The following is a 23,559-nucleotide window of genomic DNA, read 5'->3' on the forward strand; positions in this document are numbered from 1 at the left end:
GTTCCTTTGTTCAGAGAGTTGATGAAACCAAATTCATTGTTGTCATCTCGGAAAGCAGATTTAGTCATGCCTCCTGGTTTATCTGACCCTGGTTGGCCACTGTAAAAAAGAAATGTCATGTGTTACAAAGGCATATCAAAGAATGTGATTCCTGAGAATAAATCCCACCTTTTTTTTTCTTTTTGTAAAAACAAAACAAAACAAAAACACACACAAAAAAACTGCTCAAATCTCCTCTGTTAATATTAGGTAAATATTTTCAACTTCTTGAGTGATGCTGAGAATATAGATACAGTAAACTCACTTTTGCCTTTCTATCATTCTCCAAGCACCTTCATTGCAGGTTTTCAGTTTGATTGTGTGACCTAACCCATGAAAGGGAAAAAATCCTCTAGGGACTGTATGAGGCAGAGCACCTACCCCTTGATTTGCATAGGAAGAAAGACTCTCAGACAATATAGAGCAATAAGGAAATATTTTTACAGGGTTCAACAACAACTGATAAAGGTGTCGATTGGTTTTTCAGTTTGTGCTGGCTTTCTTTGACTTCCTTGTGGATTAGTTTCATGTGAAGGGGCTGAATATGGAATTTAGACCTAGCAGTAGTATGATAAATTGCTATGCCAGGGAGTCATTATCTTTCTCCACTGGAACTAAATGGGCAGTAGCCACAGGGACTCAAAATAACCCTCAACCAGCCATTGTCATGGTCAAAGTATGCATAGGAAATGTGAATTGCTTTGGCTTTCTAAAATTAAGATGCCACAGCGTATCTCTGACATAAGCAGGAATTTCAGGAGTCTTTGGCATTGTGGAGGGCTTTGCAGTAGAAATCTGTGTTCATGGTGGGTAGAGTTAAAATATTCCTTAACTATCTACTGGTCTGCTAACATTTTTTTTCCTACTTAACACATTCATCATTTTTATTTTAAATTACTCACATGGTGAATCCTACCCTTTGGGCGATCTTTCATATTGAATAGATATGCTTTTGTAAAAGTAACAATAACTTCTGCATTAATTTCCGACTCTTGTGTACATACAAAGTCTCTGTTTTCTTTAGAAAAAAAATACTATGTATATACTACTCTTTTACACAGTTATTCAGGGTCTGCCTTGTTTCTGGAAGACATTTGTTATGTTTGCCTTTTCTCTCCTCTGAGTGTGTGGATGTTGCTGAGAGTGAGTGTCTTAGATGTGTAGTTTTGATTTAAAGCACAGTGTATAACAGCAGGCTTCGTTTTATATACGAGTGGCCCCAGCAGATGATGAATTGTTTTTGACTTTCATCATTTGCCAATAAATAAGAAAAGTGAGAGATTTATCATGCATGTAAAAAAAAAAAACACTCTGGCAACATTCTGTATCATATTTAATAAAATAGCATTTAAAAAAATGCATGCAATCACTTGCCTTACTTTTACAGGCTATAAATTCCAGTGCTCTGAAGTCTTTGCAGGATGGTCCATGGGGATTCAGGAACTGGACCCACTTGTTCAGTCAGGGTGGTGACCATTTTGCACTGCTGGCTGGCGGTTCCTGCCACTTGCAGAACTGAGTGACCATCTTTTTGCATGCCTCCCTGTGACCCTTTTATTAAGCACCTAGCTGTGCTCAATAGCGAAATGGATTCTAATTGCTTCACAGCAGGGTAAGTGATTTAACCTGAAGCAAAGCAATAGTGTGTTTTTGTGATTGCCAAAGCTTTCCTACTGATCCCCTCTGCCTCAGGGAAAATAAAAAAAGAAAAAGTCTAGTATCCTGAAAAAAAAAAAAAAAGGTTACCAAAACTAGTATGGTACTTTCTTTTTCTAACTAGTTATGACAAGGAGGAACACAGAAAGATGTGTCCAAATACAAGAAAGTGTCATTGCTGGAAATACTTGGTTTAGCGTTTAATCTTGCTAATGTAGTGATGGCTTGTATTTATGCATATTTATTTATTGATGGTCTAAAGACTTCTAAAGCTATGTGGTGGCAAGTGAATGGTTTTGAATGGAAGTGAAGGCTTGCTTGAGATAAACAGGGGGATAATTGTTTATGTTTTTGTACTCTGCAAATATTTGTTAAGCACCTTCTAAATACTAATCACTGGGACATTTCCCATGGGGCATGAAGACATAAACCAGATACAGTGTCTGTCTCAAGGAGATCACAGTCTCATTAATGTCATGCTAGGGACCAAATGTCTGACTGGCACAGGGATAGGAGAAAATCATAATAAATATCAATACATGTCTTATTTGGCACAAGTTTGAGACTCTCCTAAAGTTGAACTTCCAAAGGGTTTATGTTTTAGAAATTACGTTCTTTGGCTTTCTTTTTGAACTCATGTCATTTTTTCCATGTTTTCCATTTCTTTTTTCTCTTTGTTTGAATGAAGACAGAGAAATGGGAAAATAACCCTGTTATATGAAATGGAATTACTTCCCCTCTCAGATTCAGGGTAAGGCAGTGAGTGACCTGAGACTATTCCCTTACTGCTGTATGTGTCTACGGAAAAACCCATTTTAGTTCAGGTGAGAATGTGTCTGTTTCTCGCTTTTCCTATCTGCTACCACTGAAGACTGGATATTGTGATTATACTTTGGGAAGAATCAGATGAGCAGACCCACAGATTCCTTTGTTGTCCTTATGAATCCTAACCTGTACTCTACATAATAGTACTCATTAACATAATTAGGAGTGCATTTTCCTTTTATTTAACAAATTCAGACATTAGAGTTCATCCCTCCTCCCCATACAAACTTCTGAACTTTGACTGGAATCCTTCAGAAACTTGCATCTTGGCATAGCTTACACATGAATTAATCGCTCTATGCAGTTGTAAGCTTCCTGTCTTTCTCCTAGGCCCTTTTCCACTCCTGACTGATAAGAATTCCTAATGTGCTGTTTAAATGCTCCACTTCTATACTTAGTCTAAATAAAAAATAGTATTTACGTCTATTAGCATCCACAGAAACATTTGTCAACAACAACTTGGAGAATGACATAACTTTTTTAAGTGCACCCATCTGGGAGACTTTCCAAGTTGGGAGATGCCCAAATTGGCAAAGATTCTAAGAAACCCATTCATATGCACTAAACATGACACAGTTTTTAGACTTCTTTTATATTTCCAGCTTTTGGATTCAGAGGTGCAGGAGATGAGAGGAAGAACAACACACAAATGAATAAATTATAATAAAACCAAACATTAATACAAACAAAACCCTCCCACATTCAGAAATAATGTTTTAAGGCTGGAGATGTGGCTCGGTGGTACAGTGCTTGTCTACCATGTGCCCGAGGCACTGGGTTTGACTCTCAGTACCACATGTAAATAAATAAATTAATTAAATAAAGGTCCATCAATATCTAAAAAAATAAAAAATAAAAAAAAGAAACACTATTTTAAAATAAAATCAAATCTACAAAAGTTCCAATAGGACAGCAGGGTACTGATAGTATAAAACAGCAAGGAAGAAGGCCACGCCTCCTTCCCTGTCAGTCACTCATCTGTTGGTCTGGCCCATTTTAATCAAGGGCAAGAAGAGAAACTGTCAAGTAGGAAGCACTTTTATTCTACCCTTCCAAGCTCTGAGAACGAGGACCTGTGAGTTAAACATGCACTGGTTAATACGAGAAAAAAGGGGCTGAGGCTGGGGCTCAGCGGTAGAGCACTCACCTAGTATGTAAGAGGTGCTGGGTTTGATCCTCAGCACCACATAAAAATAAATAAATTAAAAAAAAAAGAAAAAAACATATTTTAAACACACACACACAGGCACGCACACGCACACGCACACGCACACATACACCAGGAATTCACAAAGAACTGTACGAATTTGGGACTGATGTAACATCTTAGTTGATGAAGGCAGTGGAAATGACTGCCCAGAAGCGGGTAAGAAAGTGCACTTCAGGGAAAATAAATGAACACTTAGGTGAATACCCAGAAGGTACTTGTGACTGGGTCTTTTGAATGTGGTACTGTCTTGTGTGGCATGATCAGTGTGGCTTCCTGGGGAGGGACGTGGAGTTCTTGTTTAGTTCTTTTGGAGGGTCTGCTTCTGGGCAAATAACATAAACAAAATAATGTTTCTGTTAATGACAGATTCTGGACCCCTTTAAAACTGTTGTAAAACCACCAGGTTTCACAGAAAACTCTGTTCCACCCAAGATGCTCCTGGAATGCAGGGCTTCCTCTGTATTCCCTATCAGAGAGAACACATGAGATTTTCTTTTGACAATCCGAAATCTTTCCAAGTTTTTTTTTTTTTTTTTGTCTTCTCTTGACTACCTCACTTAGTATTTCAAGCTCTACTGATGAAAAGTTGCGTAACTTTTCCTCCTTATTACCTTCACCCAGACATATGCATACCAGTCAAGCACTCTCTTCCCTGAACTACATCATTGCCAGTGCTCCTCTTTGTATATGTAAGAAAGCCACATGAGTTTTCTACATTCCCAGTGTTGCTCTTACTAAACCCACACTTCAGTGTAGAAGTTCTAAGCTCAATTTGTAAACATTGACTTGCTTCATTTCTGGTTCTAAGAGTCTGTGACTTAGACCTGCAGTCATTTAACTCATTTGATGAATCCTGGATAATGATGTTGTGAAAAAATATCCTTCGAGAGTAGAATTTTATTTAAAAAGAGAATTAAATGTGAGTAAAAAAAAAGAGAGTAAAACTGTTAATAATTATGATGTGAATTGAAATTGGCACTTTGTGAAGCTGATCATTCAGCATGAATACATGCAGGAAAAAATATCCTTAATATTTGTTGCTTCAAAATTAAGTTGGTGTGGTCATTTTGTCTATAATTAATGGATCTTCTCTTAAATTTCTTAAGGAACTATATGACTTAAAGTTTTGTCACTAGGAAATGTTATCTATTGCAATTCTAACAAACCATTTCTAAATGCAATTACCTATTCTGTAATAACCAAATTGTCATCTGTAAGTTAAAGCCAATTTTTTTTGGCAACTGATCACTGATTTATATATTTTGGTATTTTCATGCTTCCTTTATGACATTAACTTTGCTATCATTAGTCTACTGTTTTAAGAGTCCATGATTTAATCAAATTTCACCTTTGCTTTAACTATTTTATCAAGGCAGGTTTCTCAAATGTAGTTTTCTCCTTGGTAAAATGGGGAAGGCAAATAGCTTCATAGGAGTACTATTGAAATGAAAAGGATTAAGATGTACAAAGCTTTCTTTTTTAAAATTCTTTTTATGTATACATGATAGTGGAGTGTATTTTGACTTATTATACAAACATGGAATGTACATTATCCTAATTAGGATCCCATTCTTGTGGTGATACAGGAAGTGGAGTTTCTTAACAGGATCTCCCAAGTCTGTAAGAGCATTTTCTATCAGTACCATTATTATCATCAATAGTTCAGTGAATACCAAGCAACTTTTAAAAAGTTTGGAATAACTCCAACATGTCAATTTCCTCAACATGAAACAAAATGGATGTATCATATTTTTGCATCACCGCATAAAATATATTCAATGAAATTTATACCTTTTGATACCAAGTTTCCAGTTTATCAAATTTATGTAAGCATATATGTGTGTGTTCATTTCATTTGAATTACCCAAAATAGAGATGAGCATTTTCTCCTTTGGGGTATTAATTTAGCATACTGTTCCCACTAAATAACTAGACTAATACAACTTTAAAGGTGGGAACCAAGATTAAGGTCATCCATTTAAATAGTATGGTCAGAGAAATTGAACCAAAACCAGGATGTTCTTATTTATAGCTTCCATTTGATTAATTTCAGGGTGACAAATATGCAGCAAATATTGAATCATGTGTCATCATTGTGCAAAGTGATGGGAAATCAAGGATGAATAAAATACACCCGCTTGATGGGACATGACACATGGTAGTCTGTGGGTCCTGAGATCACTCAGCCTAACATGTTGACTTCAGCCTGATACACCTGGGAAACTGCAGCTGCTTTTCCCTCATATTTGGAGAACTGACTTAGAGTTAGAATTCCAGTTGAAAGATTAGATTCAAACTTCCTGCCTGGGGTTCAGTGTTGCTCTGGAAAACAAAGAAAAATCCATTGACTCTGAGTTACTACCTACAAGTCAAACAAAGTGGTATGGAGTTCCCTAAGGGGAATATTATTGGATGATTCTCGCCATGGTTGAAGATTGTATCACATCCTTATTTATTCCGACTAAGTGGTTGTGTTGTTGTAGTTGTTGCTGTTGTTGTTTTGAGGGTGTTTGTTTTTGTATTGCAAGAGAGAACACATTTTTTTTTTCTCCAAAGCAGAGTCACCAAACCAAATTTCTTCATAGATATCTGGGAAATGTTGAAGAAAAAGCAGAGCTAAAGTCATTCAGTGTATTACCTCTCCACATTACAGGATGATATTTTCTTCCTATAGTTTTAGTCATTGTGTTAGCTTTTTATGGCTGTGACCAAAATACCTGACAAGAGGTATTTAGAGAAGGAAAAGTTTATTTTGGCTTATGGTTCCAGAGGTTTCAGTACACAGACAGACAGCTGGCTTGATTGCTATGGGCACCAGATAAGGCAGAACATCCTGCAGAAGGGTGTGGCAGAGGGAAGATGATCCACTCATGGCAGCCAGGAAGCAGAGACAGAAAAGGTGCACCCTTGCAGGGTATCCCCCTGGCCTACTTCCTCTAACCATGCTCTGCCTATCCACAGTTACCACCCTGCCAGCCCATGTAAGCTAGGATGGACCAAATAAGTTACAGCCCTTATAATCCAATCATTTTGCCTCCAAATATTCCTGCATTACAAGTCCTTTTGGGAGATACCTCATATCCAAATCATAATCGTAATTAATCCACTGTACATGCTGCTTTTCAATTTCATATATAATTCAGACTTTTGTCATAAATGTATATTGTATTTAGATAAATTTTTGAAAAAAAGATATATAATATTCAAATATATAATTGTTAATAAATATTGGCCTCCTGTTGAAAATCTAATCTTCTTAATCTTCTAAAAGCAAAATGTTCCTTTGAATCTTATTCAGTCTCATGTTTTCATGGTATTCAACAATTTATAAAATTACATGTAATTTATATCATCTAAGAGGATCAAAATTAAGATTCTTGGCATTATATAAGTCAACTAAAGTCATATTTTTATATTTTTTATACAGTTCACCTGAAAAAATATAAGTACCCAGGAGATAGATAAACATGTCCAGATTATCAGACATCTTTGTAAAGAAAACAAAATTTTACCTTTATTCTTTTATGTGATTTTGCAAGGGTCTCCTACAGAACTCAGTGTTGATGATGATATTAAATAAGTGCTTCACGAAGTTTCTCAGTCAAGAGAGTTCCTCTCTCAGGTACCCTTGTGAAGGGGCTCAACATAGGAAGTTCCTTTCCTTTTTGATCTTCTGCCTTCTGCCACATGAAGAGGCAGCAACAATGTCCTCACTTTGATCTGGGACTTCCTGGCCTCTAAAACCCCAGCAGATTAACTTCAGTTCTTCATGAGCCACTCAGTCTGTGGTTTTGTGTTACAGTACACGAAACAGACTGAGATTTAGGATTTTTCAGCTGAGCCTGGGTATTAATCTGACAGATACAGAGGAAAAAAGCATATGAAATTATTTAATACATATTTTATGAGACATGAGAGCCCTAAGAAGGAAATAAAGACCCAAAGATGCATTTAGTGTTGAACACTTACATTCTGAGTCAGACAAAGAGTAACAAGTAGTGAAAAAGTAAATTATGTAAAGAGGCTAGAAGATGAGTGTTACATTAATAAGCTTTGTAGAAAATTCACTCTCACCCTCACCTTCCCATTCTCAGTGACAAGTATTCTGCTCTCCTCCTGCTCTAAGGAGGATATCTTTTAAGTGGAAGCTTCATCTTAGGCTTTTCTGCAGCAGCAGAAAGGTAAGGGTGATGTCTCACCTGGTGCTTTTCAAGGCCTTTAATGCAAAATAATCAACTGTTAGAGCAGAGTATTCTGGGGTGGCAATATTTTTACTCTGTTTACATCTAATAGTAATATAGGAGGCTAACAATTTTCTGAAGGCTTCAGTTAAATCAAATTTAGGAATATTTTAGATCCAAATGGAAATGAAGGTGGTTGTATTAGCTTGTCCATTCATTTTACAAAGAATGGAGGAAGAGATGGATTTGTCAAGGACAAGGGAAAACAAAGCATAGGACCAGGAATAGGCTTCCAGTAGCTCAACATCTTCGACAGGAGTGTTATTTTTATTGGCTCACTTCTATCTATGTTTTCTGGTAGTTTCTCATCTCTAAGACAGTAAAGATTCCATCTTAGTTTTCAACACAGAATCCCTAGAGCTTAGCACTCTTTTTAGCAAATTGTTAGTGCTTAATAAATATTGGTTGAATGAATGTACAGATTTTTTTTTTAATGAAGAACTACATAACCTGGAACAACATTCAATTTCTTTAGCAGCCACTATAGTTCTACGACATTGCAGATACAAACTTTAATTTGGATTCCAGACTCATTCCTGCAAGGCCTTAGTAGGAGTCTGCAGGTTAAAATTTATTTAATTTCAGTATTTGATACATTTTACTTCATAAAACCAAATTTGAATATTCACTCATTATTTTTCTGCTTCAAATTCTAATGTCCTTTTAAGAATTTACCCTATATCAGATATAAGTATAGCTAACCCTGCTCTCTGGATTTGGATGGCATGGAATATCTTTTCCTATCCCCCCAACTTTCAGTTTATATGTGTCTTGAAGGATACAAAAATTTCACTCACTCTCTGTCTTTTGGTTAGAAAATCTAATCCATTTATATTCAAACTAATAATCAACGATAGTGTAGTTTGTTAATTGTTATCTGTTTTTATTGTAGACCTTTTGCTCTTTTCCTTTTCTGTTTTTTATTTCCTCTTTCATATGTATAAAAATACATAATCTTATTTATGCTGCTCTATCTCAGGTATGCTCCAGAAAGACAGATTTTTTGTCCCCGGTGTTATTTACATCTGTGTGCAGAGCTTAAAACAAAGCTTAAAGAAGTATGTCAAACATTATTCGAGTGAACAAATGAAATACAGGTAAATATAGAAAATTTGTGTATGAGAAAAAGTTCTAGAGTTACATATTCCTACATGATCCCAGGGGCTAACAACAAGCTTTTAAAAAAAATAACCTTTTATTTTTTCTGTTTATAAGCTGGTATAGGTTTTTATAGATACTTGTAAAAATAACAAGACAAAACAAAGAGATACCCATAATTCTAACACCTAGTAGTAATCTCCATTAACATGCTCATATATATCTTTTCAGTCTTTTGTTTTCTTTGCACAATATTTCCCTATAACAAAACAAATAATTCTGTGTATTTTTTGTAATGGTTTTAGAAATTAACCTATCACCTGAAGGATGAGAACATGATTGATTTAATGGTTTTACCAGACGAGCCCTTGAAATATTAAAATAACTGATCTATTTGAAAAACAATAACCACTACGTGACCATCTTCCTTCCTGAGGTTGTTGCTCTATGGCTTCCATAAATGGAGCTAGATTTATCAGAATATTAATTGATTCTGAATGTGTTATTTTTCCTAAAAATGAAGTAGAATCATTGATAGAAGAGAATGAATGCTGTACAGAAACCATTTACTTTGTTGCTATTAAAAAAAAAAAAAGAAAATACTTGTAAAACTTTAAAAACAATTGAGAAGCCCTGATGGATGATGTGGCAGAAAGTGGGGAGGGGAGGGAAGGAGGAAAACACTTCAGTTTTCAGAGGCGCTTGTTGCATTTTTCACTGGTTCTGTTTTATCTACATAACTCGGGTCTTCTGATTCTCTTTCTTTTTTTCATGTGGATAATTGCTTTGTTGTTAGTGCTTTGACACTGAGTGACAGTGCTTTTGGGTGGTTGACAGCCAAATCTATTGGCAGACGATAGTCCTCATACACGGTGAGGTGCTTTCTTTCTGCCTGGTGACAGTAAGAGCTTCTGAGTTGACAGAGGAGGTCTCATCCCTCTCAGAGAGAGACAAAAGCAAAAAAAAAGGGGGGGGGATTTCTGCCAGAATAAAAACATCTATTTAATTTGGCTACAGAGAGAAATACAACAGGCAGCGCCTATAATGACTGCAAGTTAAAACAAATCATTTTATTTATGTGCATTGCCTATAGAAAATTTTATCACTTAGTAAGCTATCAAGGTCTCCATATCATGCCTTTGGAAATGCTATAACCCAGAAATAAATTCGTCTTCTCCCAGTGGAGTTTATTACAAGGAGACAGTCAGGAGCCAAATACAGGATGTAAATGCAATTCTGATATATTTCATATCACTGAATTAAAGTCATGGGGTAAGAGTGTGTCTAACAATAGTTAGCAGTATTATATTTCCAAAATTGTGAAAAAGAATTTTTGCAAGATGATTTGGAGGTATAAGGCAGGGGATTTGATTTGCCATTGATAATTCACATATGAAAATTGCACAATTTGAGATTTAAAAAGAAGTGTCTTCTCATCTTCCTTTAGAAAAGTGTTCACCACTTAAATTCTGTTTGACATGGGCAACAGACTCACGTGCAAAACCAAGAGAAAGGTGACCTGTACAGAGAGGCTCCCAGTGATAGGTACCAAATCTTTTTTTTTTTTTTTTTAAATCTTTGTAGTCTCGGTGATAAGTAGTGGAAGTGACAGAATTAAAACTCAGTAATTTGTTCTTCCACCCAAGGTGGGGATTTCCACTTAATATTAAAATGAGTAAGATAGAATAACTTTGTTGCAGAAGCCTAAACTAGATACAACTGAACAAGTCCTAGGGTAGGAGATCAAAGCTTGAAAACCAGACTCTAGAAATAGAGCCGGCTGCAATGGCAGAGAATGACTACGGTTTCTAAGTGGATGTCTTAGTTTTATTCAGTAGCATATGGCACATATTAATTGGAATTGAGTTTCATGTGCCTGAAACTGTATAGATGATTCAGATTCATTGGTGAACTCTCTAAAACAGGGTCCTTCTCTTATCTTCTGTTGGGCATAGATAAACAAAAAAACAAAGTAATAAATGAAAGAGACGATATTGTATAGTAATAAGTGCTTTGAAGAAAATAAAAGAGAAAAATATTACATTAAATTATTCAGGAGTAGCTCTGATTTAGACATCCCGATCAGAGAAATCCTTAGATGATAGCGGAGAAGAAATTTGAGTGACAAAATGTGCCCAGTCATTTGACTATCTGGAGCATAGTAATGGCTTGCCAAAATTTTTTGCAAAGGAGACAACATGTGGGAAGGAAATTGAGGGAAAAAATGACCTTCTGAAGTCCCTTCCAACTCAGTAGAATAAATTTTCCTATAATCTTAACTTCTAGATTTCATCATCCACTGGCTCTCATGTGTCTCCTTAGTGTGACAGAATTTATGAATAATTGAGTTGAAATGAATAGATAAATTGGTTTCTTCAACTGAACAGTATCACCTACTGTGAAAATTCAACTGGGAATGATGAATGATGATAATGTTGGCCATCTTATATGATCCAGATTCACTTATCTGGTACTTTTGAAATTTCTTCCTTTGTTCTTCTTGTTGCTCCAACTGGCTAGATCACAGTTACTTATCAATTTTTCATTGATATTTTTCTCATCAGTGAATTGCTGGAGGTTTTTAAGCCTCCCTATTGAAACGTTGCCCAAAAGCAGAATGTAGATGATACTAATGTGTTTTTAAAATTAAATTAGTGTTGAGTCCATGGTCGGGCTCTGCCGTCTGCTGATGTCCCAAGGTACTTCCCACATGGCATGAGGCCCACTAGAGCACTAAAAAGGGCAGACAAAAGAAGACATTAAAAAGTATTTAAAAAGCAGGACTTCTGAAAGCAATCGCATGTGCATGTGGATGAGTTCATTCTGAGTTTTTTCTTTCTTTTTTTTTTTTTCTGGTGCTACATTTTCAGTATTCTAAGATTTTTCCTAGAAAGGCTCCTCTGATGTTTTGTGTAGTTCTCTTTCTTCCACTTGTTCATCCATACATTTCTTTAACAAATACCTGTTCTCACAACTAAGATCCATGCTGTACATGCAGGTCTTAAAAATCAGTAGGATATTTTCCCCTTTCATAGAAAGTGACCATCTGTCCGTGTGACACTGAGGGATGACCTGGGTACAGTAATGGATGTTAAAGGGCAATCCATGGGACGTATAAGGGGGAAAAAAAGAAACAAAATAAATTAACGCAGAATCTCACAGTTGGATGGATGCACTGAGAGAGGCTTTCTTTTGAGTAATGCTGTGCAGACTGGACTTTTTATGAAGAACTGGAATTTTAGCAGGTGATACCTAGTGAAAACCTAGGGCTTTGGGGGTGTCAAAACAAATTATGCAGTTCCCTTATTATTCAGTCAAATGTACAGACATGAATCCTGAAGATGTTCTAGTTATGGCCATTTTCTGAGGTAAGGATCAGAAGCACCTCAAAACTAGCTGGAGTGATGCCTTTTTATAACGATAGAATTAGCAATCTCATGGACAGCAAGGACAGGAAATGAAATACAGCTGAGCTCATGGGTCCAGAATGGAGAAGTCAGGAGCACTGGAGGCTGCCCCATGCTGTTTCATAACTGATAGGCATAGAACACAAAGGAGAGGTAGCAGTCAAAGATAACACAAAGCTTTTGAGATGGGTGAGGGAATTCAATATCCTGGCAGAGAGAGCACTCAATAAAATTACCTACTCTTAAATGACTGTCTGACAGGCTGAGAGATTTCTTTCAAAAGCAAGAACCTCAAGCAGCCTTTGACATAAGACTCTGATATTCTGATTCCAGGTTATAGGTGTCATCCTTCCAACCATTTAGTAGGATTTTAATGTGAAAGACAGCATTGTTTTTCCCACTGAATTGTGAGTTTTAGGATGAGAACAGGTGATGTTTGTATGTGAGTTAATGAGAACCTTGATATACCTGATGCATCTGATTCATGATGCTGAGAGTGAATAGACAGGAAGTTGTGCAGAAGAGGAAACTGAGGTTCAGCTACTTATCCAAATTTTAAAAGTTTGCCTACAGAAAAGGGAAAATATGGCCCCAAAGACAGGACTTAGATTGTAGTTCTGCTGATTTTTCTGGTCCATCAAATGACACTGGTTTATTGCATTAAGGTCTGCTAATTGAGTGTTGTGGTTTTATAATACTCCTTTGCTTCTGGTCCCTTCCTATTTAGTAATGTACATTCCAGTTAATTCTCTGTGAATCATAGAACACACAATTGAATTCTCTCATAGACTCTGACTGTAATCTAAGATTGGAGACATAGCCCATTCTTCATTACGGTACTTTGTGTGAATTTCTTTACTGACAATTAAGGATACAAATGGGATATGTCTTATGGCAAAATCAAAAACCTAAACACTTTCAATATTCATCAGATATTCAAATAACTCTAATACCAAGAAATGAATACTCGGTCAGATCTTAGATTCACAAATGGACTATAGAAGCGGATGTCTAGCCTCACATTCTTTAATAACCCAAACCAATGGTCAGCCAGTGTAGTTCACAGCTTACTTGGTAATTTGGATGTAAAGATGCTAAAATCACTCCTGTCATTTTACATTTTGAAGTTCTCCTCTACTCGGTAACAATATCCAATAGGTATTTCCAGGAGTGATTTCAGATGCAAACTTCCCAAGATATAGTCATGTTATCAAACTGGCATTATCTACATTAAATTAAAATATGTGCTTTTGGAAAACTGTTTATATCTGTGCCTCCACAAGTAGAATTCATATAGACTGAAGTTTTGAAGTCTCTGTTGGAATACATTCCATTTCTGGCTTATTTATTCAGGGATGTTTTTAAAAAAATTACTTGGACTAAAATCTTATTTAGAGGCAAAACTATATAAGTACAAGAAAAAATAAATCATTGTTTTAAAAATAAGTATTACTTATTAAAACATAGTTTATAAAAGTCAGTGATAAAATTAAATAATAATGGGATAACAGAACAATCTACAGTGAAGTCCAATATGCTTTTCATAGCATGAAACAAATCTAAATGTGTTGACTGAGTTTTGCGTCCATTTGCACATGAACGTGTTTAGCTACAGTTATAGAAAAACAGCAAATCACAAAAGATCAACTTTAAAAATCCCCTTAGGAAACAGTGGGACCCCATACATGTGCTTACTGAGAACAGGGCAAGGGACTCACAATATGCAGGTCCCATCTCAAATTTGGGGTTGTTTTCCCTTTGATAATATTGTTTGTTTCTAATATGCCTCATACAGATTTTGTGAGGATGACAAAATAAAAAAGTTATTTTTCAAAGGAAGAAGAGTATTAAAGTATGTGTTTAATTCTCCTCCTAGAGGGTTAGTCTGCAGCTTAGTGATCAACTCTTCTTCCACCTGTGTTCTTTTCCCTTTCTAGTTTCCCTCATTCTCTGAACAGAATTGCCAAGACCAACCTTCATCCCTATGGGAAAACAAAAAATGAAAACTAACATCATCTATTTGCACAAAGATGTAAATCTGAAAGCATTTTCAAATGATTTGTTTCAGGATTTTAAAATACGCATAATTATTATTTTGCTAAAGCAATTCATGTATTGAACCAACAAATTTGAGGTGACATTAGAAAAGGAGAAGTGCCCCCCCACTAATCAGAACTTACTGAATTTATTTTTATGATACAAACTTATTCAAAACTCTGTTGTCCTTCCCCACTGTTGGATCTGATCTCTCCTAGACATGTAAGGCAGTGATACTAACTCTCCTCAATTTTTTTTCTCACCTCATTTTATTCTTCTTCTAGTCCTGCAACCTGTATCATTACTGTCTAAATATAAGTCTGCAAACTAAACCTTGGCATGTTTAGAAAGCAGCCTCAGTAGAGATTTTTCTCAGTGCCTGAAAGTACACTAGTCAGAGGTTGGAAAATATTATCTTTAGATAAAAAATTTTATATATATATATATATATATATATATATATATATATATATTATATATATATGCAGGTTACAACTTTGCTCTACATTCATCAATTCTACAGTACTTAGTGCATTGATGAGTTTATATAAATATTAAATTTAATCATATTGACAATTCCTACCTAACAAAATCTTTCTAGATAGGTTATGTAAAGAGTGATTAATTTGGGCAATTGAAACAACTTTGGATGCAAGTATTAGAGATTCATTGAGTCATTAGCTGGGTCCTCAGAGTCCTGTGTGTATTTGTCTGTTTATCTACCCTTAGATGTACATGTAGATACACAAAAACATGCACATAAGGAATTATGTCAATTCATAGGAATCAAATATTCATAGAAAAACATATAAATAGATTTCAAGGTCATTGTTTTGTAAAAACCATGTCCTCAAACTTTCCTTTAATTGCATCTGTGCAACAATCATGAAAAGACCATGTGGAGATTAGTGAGAGATTTATCCGTAAGGATCAGATTGCAGGAAACTCTTGTTGAAGGTTCAGTTCTTACAAAGTAATGATGTTATTTAAGAGCACTGAATCTCTTCCTACCCATCACTTTGACATATGCCAGATTCCACTCAGTTGCGTCCTCCTAAAACAGCCTGCTAGAAGCAATGTCAGTGTTGGTGTGGGCTTGCTTATAAGTGACAGGACAATTCCTGTGCAGAGCCCCTGGCTTCTACATGAAATTATTTTGAGGACTATGGCAAATACCAGGCAAGGTGGAGCAAGAAGCCTTCTTCCCGGGCATTTTTAAAGAGAATCTGGGCAGAATGCAAGGCACGTGAGTTTAAATAAAAGACTATAAATTTACTGCCTACCATTTGTATTCATTCTGAATTACCAGAGACATCCTTTTCTTTGTAAAATTCTTTGGAAAGTTAATGATTCTATAAAATGCAAGGAAAAAAGTGGACAAAGTTTTATGACCAGGCAAGAAACAAAAAACACAAACTGCGTATTAATTTAGGAAGCAATTTTGAGATTTACTCATAATCATGGATATATAAAACATCCACAAAAATAAAATGAGTAAGGTAAAATATAAAATCAGATATTAAGTTTGGCTGTAACTGCTAACCCTCAAGTTCTGCTTGTGGCAGGGTGAATTATAGTAGCAACTTTGTAGAGCAATTTGCCATTATCTGTTAAATTAAAAGTGCTGTATAACAATGCTATATATCTGGTAAAGAAACAGTTACATCAGTTTACAAGGGGTGATACACAGGGATATTAATGACAACATTTCATGAAACAACAAAATAAAAATTGTCCATCAGTTGCTTAATGGATATTAAAATGTTTATACATAGGTTAATTAATTAGAATAGTTTATATTCCAATTAACTATACATTTATTGATAAATTTTAAAGTTATGATCTTGATTTGTAACGCAAACTATAGAATAATGTATACACTAGAATGCTATTTATATTAAACTTTACCAAATATATACAGAAAGCAATGATCATATATAAATGTATGTAAGTTGTAACAATAGAATCAAACACTAGTTTACCTTGCTATTTTCCTATGTGAGGTTTATGTGACTTTATCTAAATAGTATTTTATTTTTTTTAATAAAAAGGTGAAACAAATATAAAATATGTTTGTAAGTTCTGGAAGGTATGGACAAGTATTTTTATTGTGTTAACTTTTTGATCTCTAATTAGTTCCAGAATTTTCTCAGTACAATAAGAAAGTCCACAACAGCTCTAAGAACTTCAGTTTACTACACTAATTGATATCTCAGGAAATATTTTCTCTCTAGCAGTGAGGTGTGTCATGATTATATGTTTTAATGTCATTTCAGAAACAAAGTGTGTTTTTCCCCCAGTAAGGTTATGTTTATTCAGTATGATTTTAAATAAGACACATAAGACATATAATAATTCTGCTATTATTACAAGACACTAATTTAAAGATTCTTTGATTTGAAATGCCTAACATAATTTACTTACCCAAGATTGTGGTTTAATTTTAATTGCATTTAAGACTCAAGTTTTCCTAAAGCAATGCTCAATGTGTGCCATCAATTATCTTAAAGAAAGAAACACAGAAAATATATTAATTATAGGTTATGACCCAGCAAATTATGAATTTCCAACCAGAAGTAAATTATTGTCACTAATTAGCTTTCTTGTTTGCCATACTGGGTTAAAGTCTTCATAGCATTAGTCATTTCATAAATCACTTTCTTGACATGCAAATCTGGAAGGAAACAGAACTTGAAAATATGCTAGGAGCTTACTAATATAAAGGGACTGGTTTTGTTGGATGGTTTCCATTGGTTTCTGGAATACTTGTAAAGGTAAGAACTTTATGTTCTTTACGGGTATAGATTGTTGGCCCTCACTTTCTTATTTGTTCCTCCAGTCCAGTAAATCTTGGACCCTCCAAGTCTGTACTGACCTTAACTGAAAGGAATGTGATGTTTTGAATATATTTCATCTTTATAAACTACTAGTAAAATTGGGATGTCATAGGGATGGGTTTGCCTCAAGCTTCCCACCACCATAACCGAGCAATGGTAAAATTGCAATGTATTTGGCTGCCCATAATAGTAATGATCTCATCTTTTTGGTTTTATTTTCCAATCTTTTCAAAATCCCATTTATGTCTCCCCTGTTCCCATTTCCATTGGTCCCACATTCTGACTGGGTAATCAAGGAGATCATCTGAAAAAACTGGTACTAATGGGCTCACAAGCGATTGTGGGAAAACAATTAGTTGCAATTTTTTTTTGTGTGTGTGTGTGTGTGTATGTGTGTGTATAGAAATAACTTCTTAATCTACATACCGCTTGAATATAAACAGCATGAGGGTTGAATATTTTCCTTTCTGCTTGGCTAATGTGTCCCTGGCACTTGAAAGGCCCAAGGCACACAGCAGAGACTCTGAATTGGAAGAATAAATAAAGGATAACAACACCAGGGAGGCTTTCCAAAGGAGGGAGGTGGGAGGGAGACCTATGGGCTTGGCTGTCTCTCACCTCTACTCCTTCTGGGCTGGAGAATGTCCCTAGGCAAGGCACATTCAGTTGATTTCATCAGCATTTCAATGGTACCCCTGGCATTTAGAAATCAAATCAGCCTATCTGAAGTCTAAGAAAAGGAAAATGCTGATTTGCTGATTAGCCCTTTTCCTTGAGGAGTCAAAACTTTTAAGGAGGCTTTGTCTCCCTTGTTTGATTTCTAAGATAAAGGGCTGTTTTCAACACTGGCATGAAATGAGGCATATTGTAACAGTTATGAAAAGTTCAAGAAACTAAGACCAAGTCAGCCTCTGACAAAGATGCCCCCTGATTTTTCTGCTCACACCACAGCTCCTGTTAGCACTCACTCCCCCATCTACTAGTCCACACACATAATTGTGTGATCTCCTCCAAGCCTCCTACCCTTTCTTAGACTTTTAGTATAGATCAGAAATGTTGTAACTCACCCCCTCCCCCCAGAATCAACCTTCAATGTTGACTGGCATGTTAAAGGGGCAGAGCACTGGGAAGATGGGATCACTTATGGGTGAGAGACTGACTGGACAAAGCATTCTGTCTCTGTTCCTCAATATTTGTCTCTGATCACCAGGAGCTTCCAGGCCACCTCATCTAAAGGCCCTCTTCCAATCCTCTCTTTACCTGACCCCTCAGAAGCTTCCAGAATCATTGCAAACAATGTGCTCTATGGTACCAAACTTCACTGACAGAGTTCCTGCTTCTATGGATCCCTGTCTTTCTGTCACCTTTTCTGGCTCTTCCTTCTCTGGTTCCAAAATTTGACCCCAGGACTCCGAGTCAACATTTTCTTCTGTTTCCCTAATTCTCCCAATGATCTTATCCTGTCTCATGACATTGAACACATATACATGTATAACAAGTTTTCCGTCGTCTCTGGCCTAGCTCTCTCTGGCCTGAAAGCTGGAACTCTATCTCAGTTGGACCCTTGTCTAGTCCTCCTACATGTCAGTTGAAGTATTCTAAATATTAAGACGGCCAAAACTGAGCTCAGTCACCTCTCCCCAATAAACCTAATTGTCCTCCTCTAATTTTTATGATAGAAAACTAGAATTTACCTTTGGTGTTCACATCCCCTATAAATGAAGCTAATACTACAACCCTATGTGAGCAGAGTACTATACTTAAGTCGTTTCGTTTCATTTTATCCTGAACAACCTTGAGGGGTAGTAATGTTATTTTTATTCTCTACATGATGAAGAAGAGGCTTGACACTTGAAGTGACTTTCTAAAAGATATCCAGCCAGTACTTTCAGAGCTGGGATAGGAACTGAGTATTTTTTTTTTCCTTCCCTTTTTCTTTTTTTTTTTTTTAATATATGATTCTAGGCCATTGTCGGATGATTTTTTTTTATTATATAAAATGAGGTCAATGGAAGATTAGCCTCAGTTTCTTCATCCATAGAATAAGGATAATAATATCTACCTCAGTGTGATAATTAAATGCGATAATGGATGTAAAGCGCTTAGTGGTGTGATTGGGCCATGGTAAGCCCTTGTGATGGACTACAATTTATTAATGTGAGATTTTAAACCTCTTCCTCTATGAAATGTGAAGCAATTAAAGGCTTTTGAGCAAGATAGTGATACAATGAAAGCCACTATGGGAAAGATTAATCTGTCACTTGTGGGAAGGTTATATTAAAGTACAGAGAAAGTAGAGACAAAGCAAGTGGTTTGAAGACTATCATCATACCTCAAGCACAAAGTGCTACTTGCCTAAACAAAAGTGGTAGCTGTGGGAGACCTGTCACCAGCTTGGGTGAGCCTGCAGGGGTGCAATCCAAGAGGAAGTGTGCCCAGGTTGTGAATGTCTGGATATAGGCAGAACCAGCAAGGGGAGTCAAAAAATTAAAAAAAAATCCCCCAAAACCCAAGAAAAGAAAAACAAGAATATCTATGCTGTAACATAGTGGAGTCACTGTGTGTCAAAGTAGGTGTCAGGGAAGGAAGGAAAGCTATGGTCTATGGACTTCTTGGACCAAATCTCCTCCATAGAAGTATTTGTGCAGTGTCACTGTTTTGAACTGTACTAATTGTTGCTATTTAAAAATCCCATATCTCTGACCTCTGTTTATAAATTAGAAGCTGTAGCAGCTCGAAGTTTCCCTAGTGCCATTACCTTGAAGCAACTGAAATTGCTACTGCTACCTGTTCTTCTGTCCTGGTTCTACTTTGCTCATTTTCAGGAAAACACCTAAAGCCAGACATACTCTCGGGAAGGTCAGATTGCAACAGTCCATGATGGGTCAAGAGAAATGTGTAAGCCACAAGCCTTCAGTGGTGAGAAGATTCTTACCCAAGTTATAAAAGAAATAGAAATGAATTTAGAAATGAATTTAGAAATGAATTGCCTGATCTATGATAGGAGCTTATGTAATGTTTTCGAAAGTCCAATACTGGGTTAAACATGACTCTTTAGTTAAAAAAAGAATGCAGTGGAAAGACATTATAGAAGGATTAATTGTTTTAGTGTTCTGGATATTAGAATTCAAAGGCAAGGAAATTCACATTTTATTTCAGAAAAAAATTTAAGAATCACTTTAAAATAGCAGAACTGAAGCTTACATGATTTCTTCTTTTGTGTGGAAAAAAGCTAACAAAAACCAAAATACTGAGTGTCATTACTTGACAGTTAAACTTCCTGTGATGAGAATTAAACTTCAGAAACCAATAATGCGTGCTGGGTCTATCATCAAGGAAAAAAAACTGTTAATAAACTCATCTCTCCATAAAAAAATGTAGAATTTGCTGTTAAAAATTGTTTACATAGCCTCTTAAATTTCTTTATTGGAATCCATCACCAAACAATAACAAGACTCTCCCAGCATTATGGATGCTCAGTGGAGTAATAACCTCTTGGATTAGATTCTCTGCTTCAGCAGAATCTAGATACATGTACAAGAGTGATATATAGCAAGGCCAGAGATACTGCAGAATGACTTCACAGCAGACTGAACATCGGAATTGACACTAAACCTTGTGTCAAGATACACACAAAGACTTCCAGACACAGAGCTCACCTGGGGTTATAATCTGTCAAGATTAACAAAGAGTGAATACCTGCTAAAGCAAATAGACTGTGATATAAATGTCATCTTCAAACTGGTGAAAGAAGATTTTTCTTCCCAATTAACATTCAAGAGCATGAGACTGAAATCCATTTACTCATTTTCTGATAATTTATGCAGCAATGTACAGAAGTAATAGTCCTGGTTACATGGCACATTTATACAATACTTTTCATCCCTAAGGATCCTAAAGCTCTTTACAATTATAGCTAATGTTTGTTAAAGTACTTTTAAGGGGGAGAGCACCACCGACGTTCCAAATATTATGATTATAAAAAGCTTGATACAGTATGTATAGGAACACTTCACTCTCATAAAACCCTTGCCAGTTCTAACGCAGAAAATGGAATATCTTCATGTGACTGATGAGCCAATATTTATACAACCTTTGCTTCAAGCAGCCTGAAGTCAGGCACTTCTGTATCTCTACTGAGTTTGCTTCCTAGAGGCTTCCAGCATGGTAGCTCTGGGGAAAGATCTGCCACCCCTGCAACATGGTGACTCCCAGGTGGTCTATGAAGAGTTCTTTAATTTGGGGCAGGGAAGTGAAAATCCAAAGCAATGTCTTCTCACTGCCAATTACAGTTGGAAGTCACACACCCAGGTAGCCTCTAAGTAATGGGTTAATAACACATGCTGCACTGTCCAGATTTAGATGATGGATGACTGGGCTCTGAAGTAACCGGACAGCTGTCTGAACAGACTATTTCATTATACGTGAATGGATGCCATTTCTAACTAGGATGATAATTAGTGTAGATGAAATGCATAAATCAGTGGAGTTTTTTTATAGCATTGGTTTGGGGGAACAATTTTTAACCCTCCTTATGGGCTCAATGCATTGGACCAGGAGCCAATGCATGTTGCTATAATTGGAAGTATATGATGCTCTTGTTTCAAGCGTTCTGTGGTGTATTCTTCTTGTTTCTGAATTCACAGAGTCACACACAATGTGGTAAGAATGTTCTGTGGCAACAAAAGGCTTGAATGCAATGTGCCTGATAATTAATCAGTGGTAGTGGGATTGGTGATATTTTAGCCAGGTTGTTCCTATGGTATGATGAAATCTCTTTTCGTCTTCTGCCAATATTCCTCCATTTCAAACTATCTATCCCTTTTCCATTATGAAATGCTACATAACAAACATCCTCAAAACGTTAAGGTTGAAACAACCACCATTTGTTATCTCTAAACATTCTAGGTTTCCAGGGGCCAGTCAGTTCTTCTGCTGATCTTACTTGGGTATTTCTATGTAGTTGAACTTAGTTGGTAGATGATGGAAAATTAAGAGAAAGGCGGCTTGACTGAGCTTCCCTTCGTCACCCTGAAGTATGAAAAAGTCCCCTTTCCATATAGAATTTGCAAAAGCATAAACATAAAGCTTAAATGGTAGGTGATGCTCCCCCAAAGAAGCTTTCCAAATAGGAAGAACAGAGGTTTCTAGACTTCTTAAAGTCTAGGTGAGCACAAATAGGGTTTCTTTTCTGCTATATTCTGTTGGCTAACCCTAGACCTGGACCAACACAAATTCCCAAATATCACCAGGGAATTTAAATGGAAGGCGATCCTCAGGGTTATACAAAATGTCATATAAGAGGAAAGGAGGGGCAAGACAAGATAATAAAAATGGAAGAAATGATTTACAGTAGAAGGGGTAGAGAGAGAAAAGGGGAGGGGAGGGGAGGGGAGGGGAGGGGGAATAGTAGAGAATAGGACAGACAGCAGAATACATCAGACACTAGAAAGGCAATATGTCAATCAATGGAAGGGAAACTGATGTGATACAGCAATTTGTATACGGGGTAAAAGCGGGAGTTCATAATCCACGTGAATCAACCGTGTAATATGATGTATTAAGAACTATGTAATGTTATGAACGACCAATTAAAAAAAAAAAAAAAGACTCATCATCACCGTTTCCTTTTGTAGAAGGGGACTCAACTTTGTCCTCTGAGACTGTGGTCTGCCCACAGTCTCAACTGACTCTGACTCAAAAGTACTCAGCCCTGAACACTAAATGTCTTAGTATTTGAGAATAGTCTCTAATGTTTCAAGCACAGTGATTTGGGGTTAGAGGTATCATAAGAAAATTTGAATTAATGACAAATGCTAATGCGATTGCTAAACATGTTTTATCACCACTACTTAAGTTTACATGACATTATACAATATGACGTAGTAGTTAAATAACACAAACTTTGAATAAAAGTATTTGAGTTCAAATTTTAGTTCTACCATTAAATATATATATATATATATATATATATATATGATTTTGATTAAATTAATTGGCATTTTAAGTTTCTGTTTTGTGTTTACTACTGTAAAAGGATGTTTTATAGTGTTAATTTTGTTAATAAATATGAAAAAAAAAAGATTTGTCTTGATCCCAGGACTTACAAAGCACTCAATACATAGTAGCTCTTATACTCTTGTTTTAGTCAGCTTTTTCCCATGCTGTGACTAAAAGATCTGACCAGAACAAATGTAAAGGAGAAAATG

The sequence above is a fragment of the Urocitellus parryii genome, chromosome 1, assembly GCF_045843805.1.
Source record: "Urocitellus parryii isolate mUroPar1 chromosome 1, mUroPar1.hap1, whole genome shotgun sequence".
Classification (NCBI taxonomy): domain Eukaryota; kingdom Metazoa; phylum Chordata; class Mammalia; order Rodentia; family Sciuridae; genus Urocitellus; species Urocitellus parryii.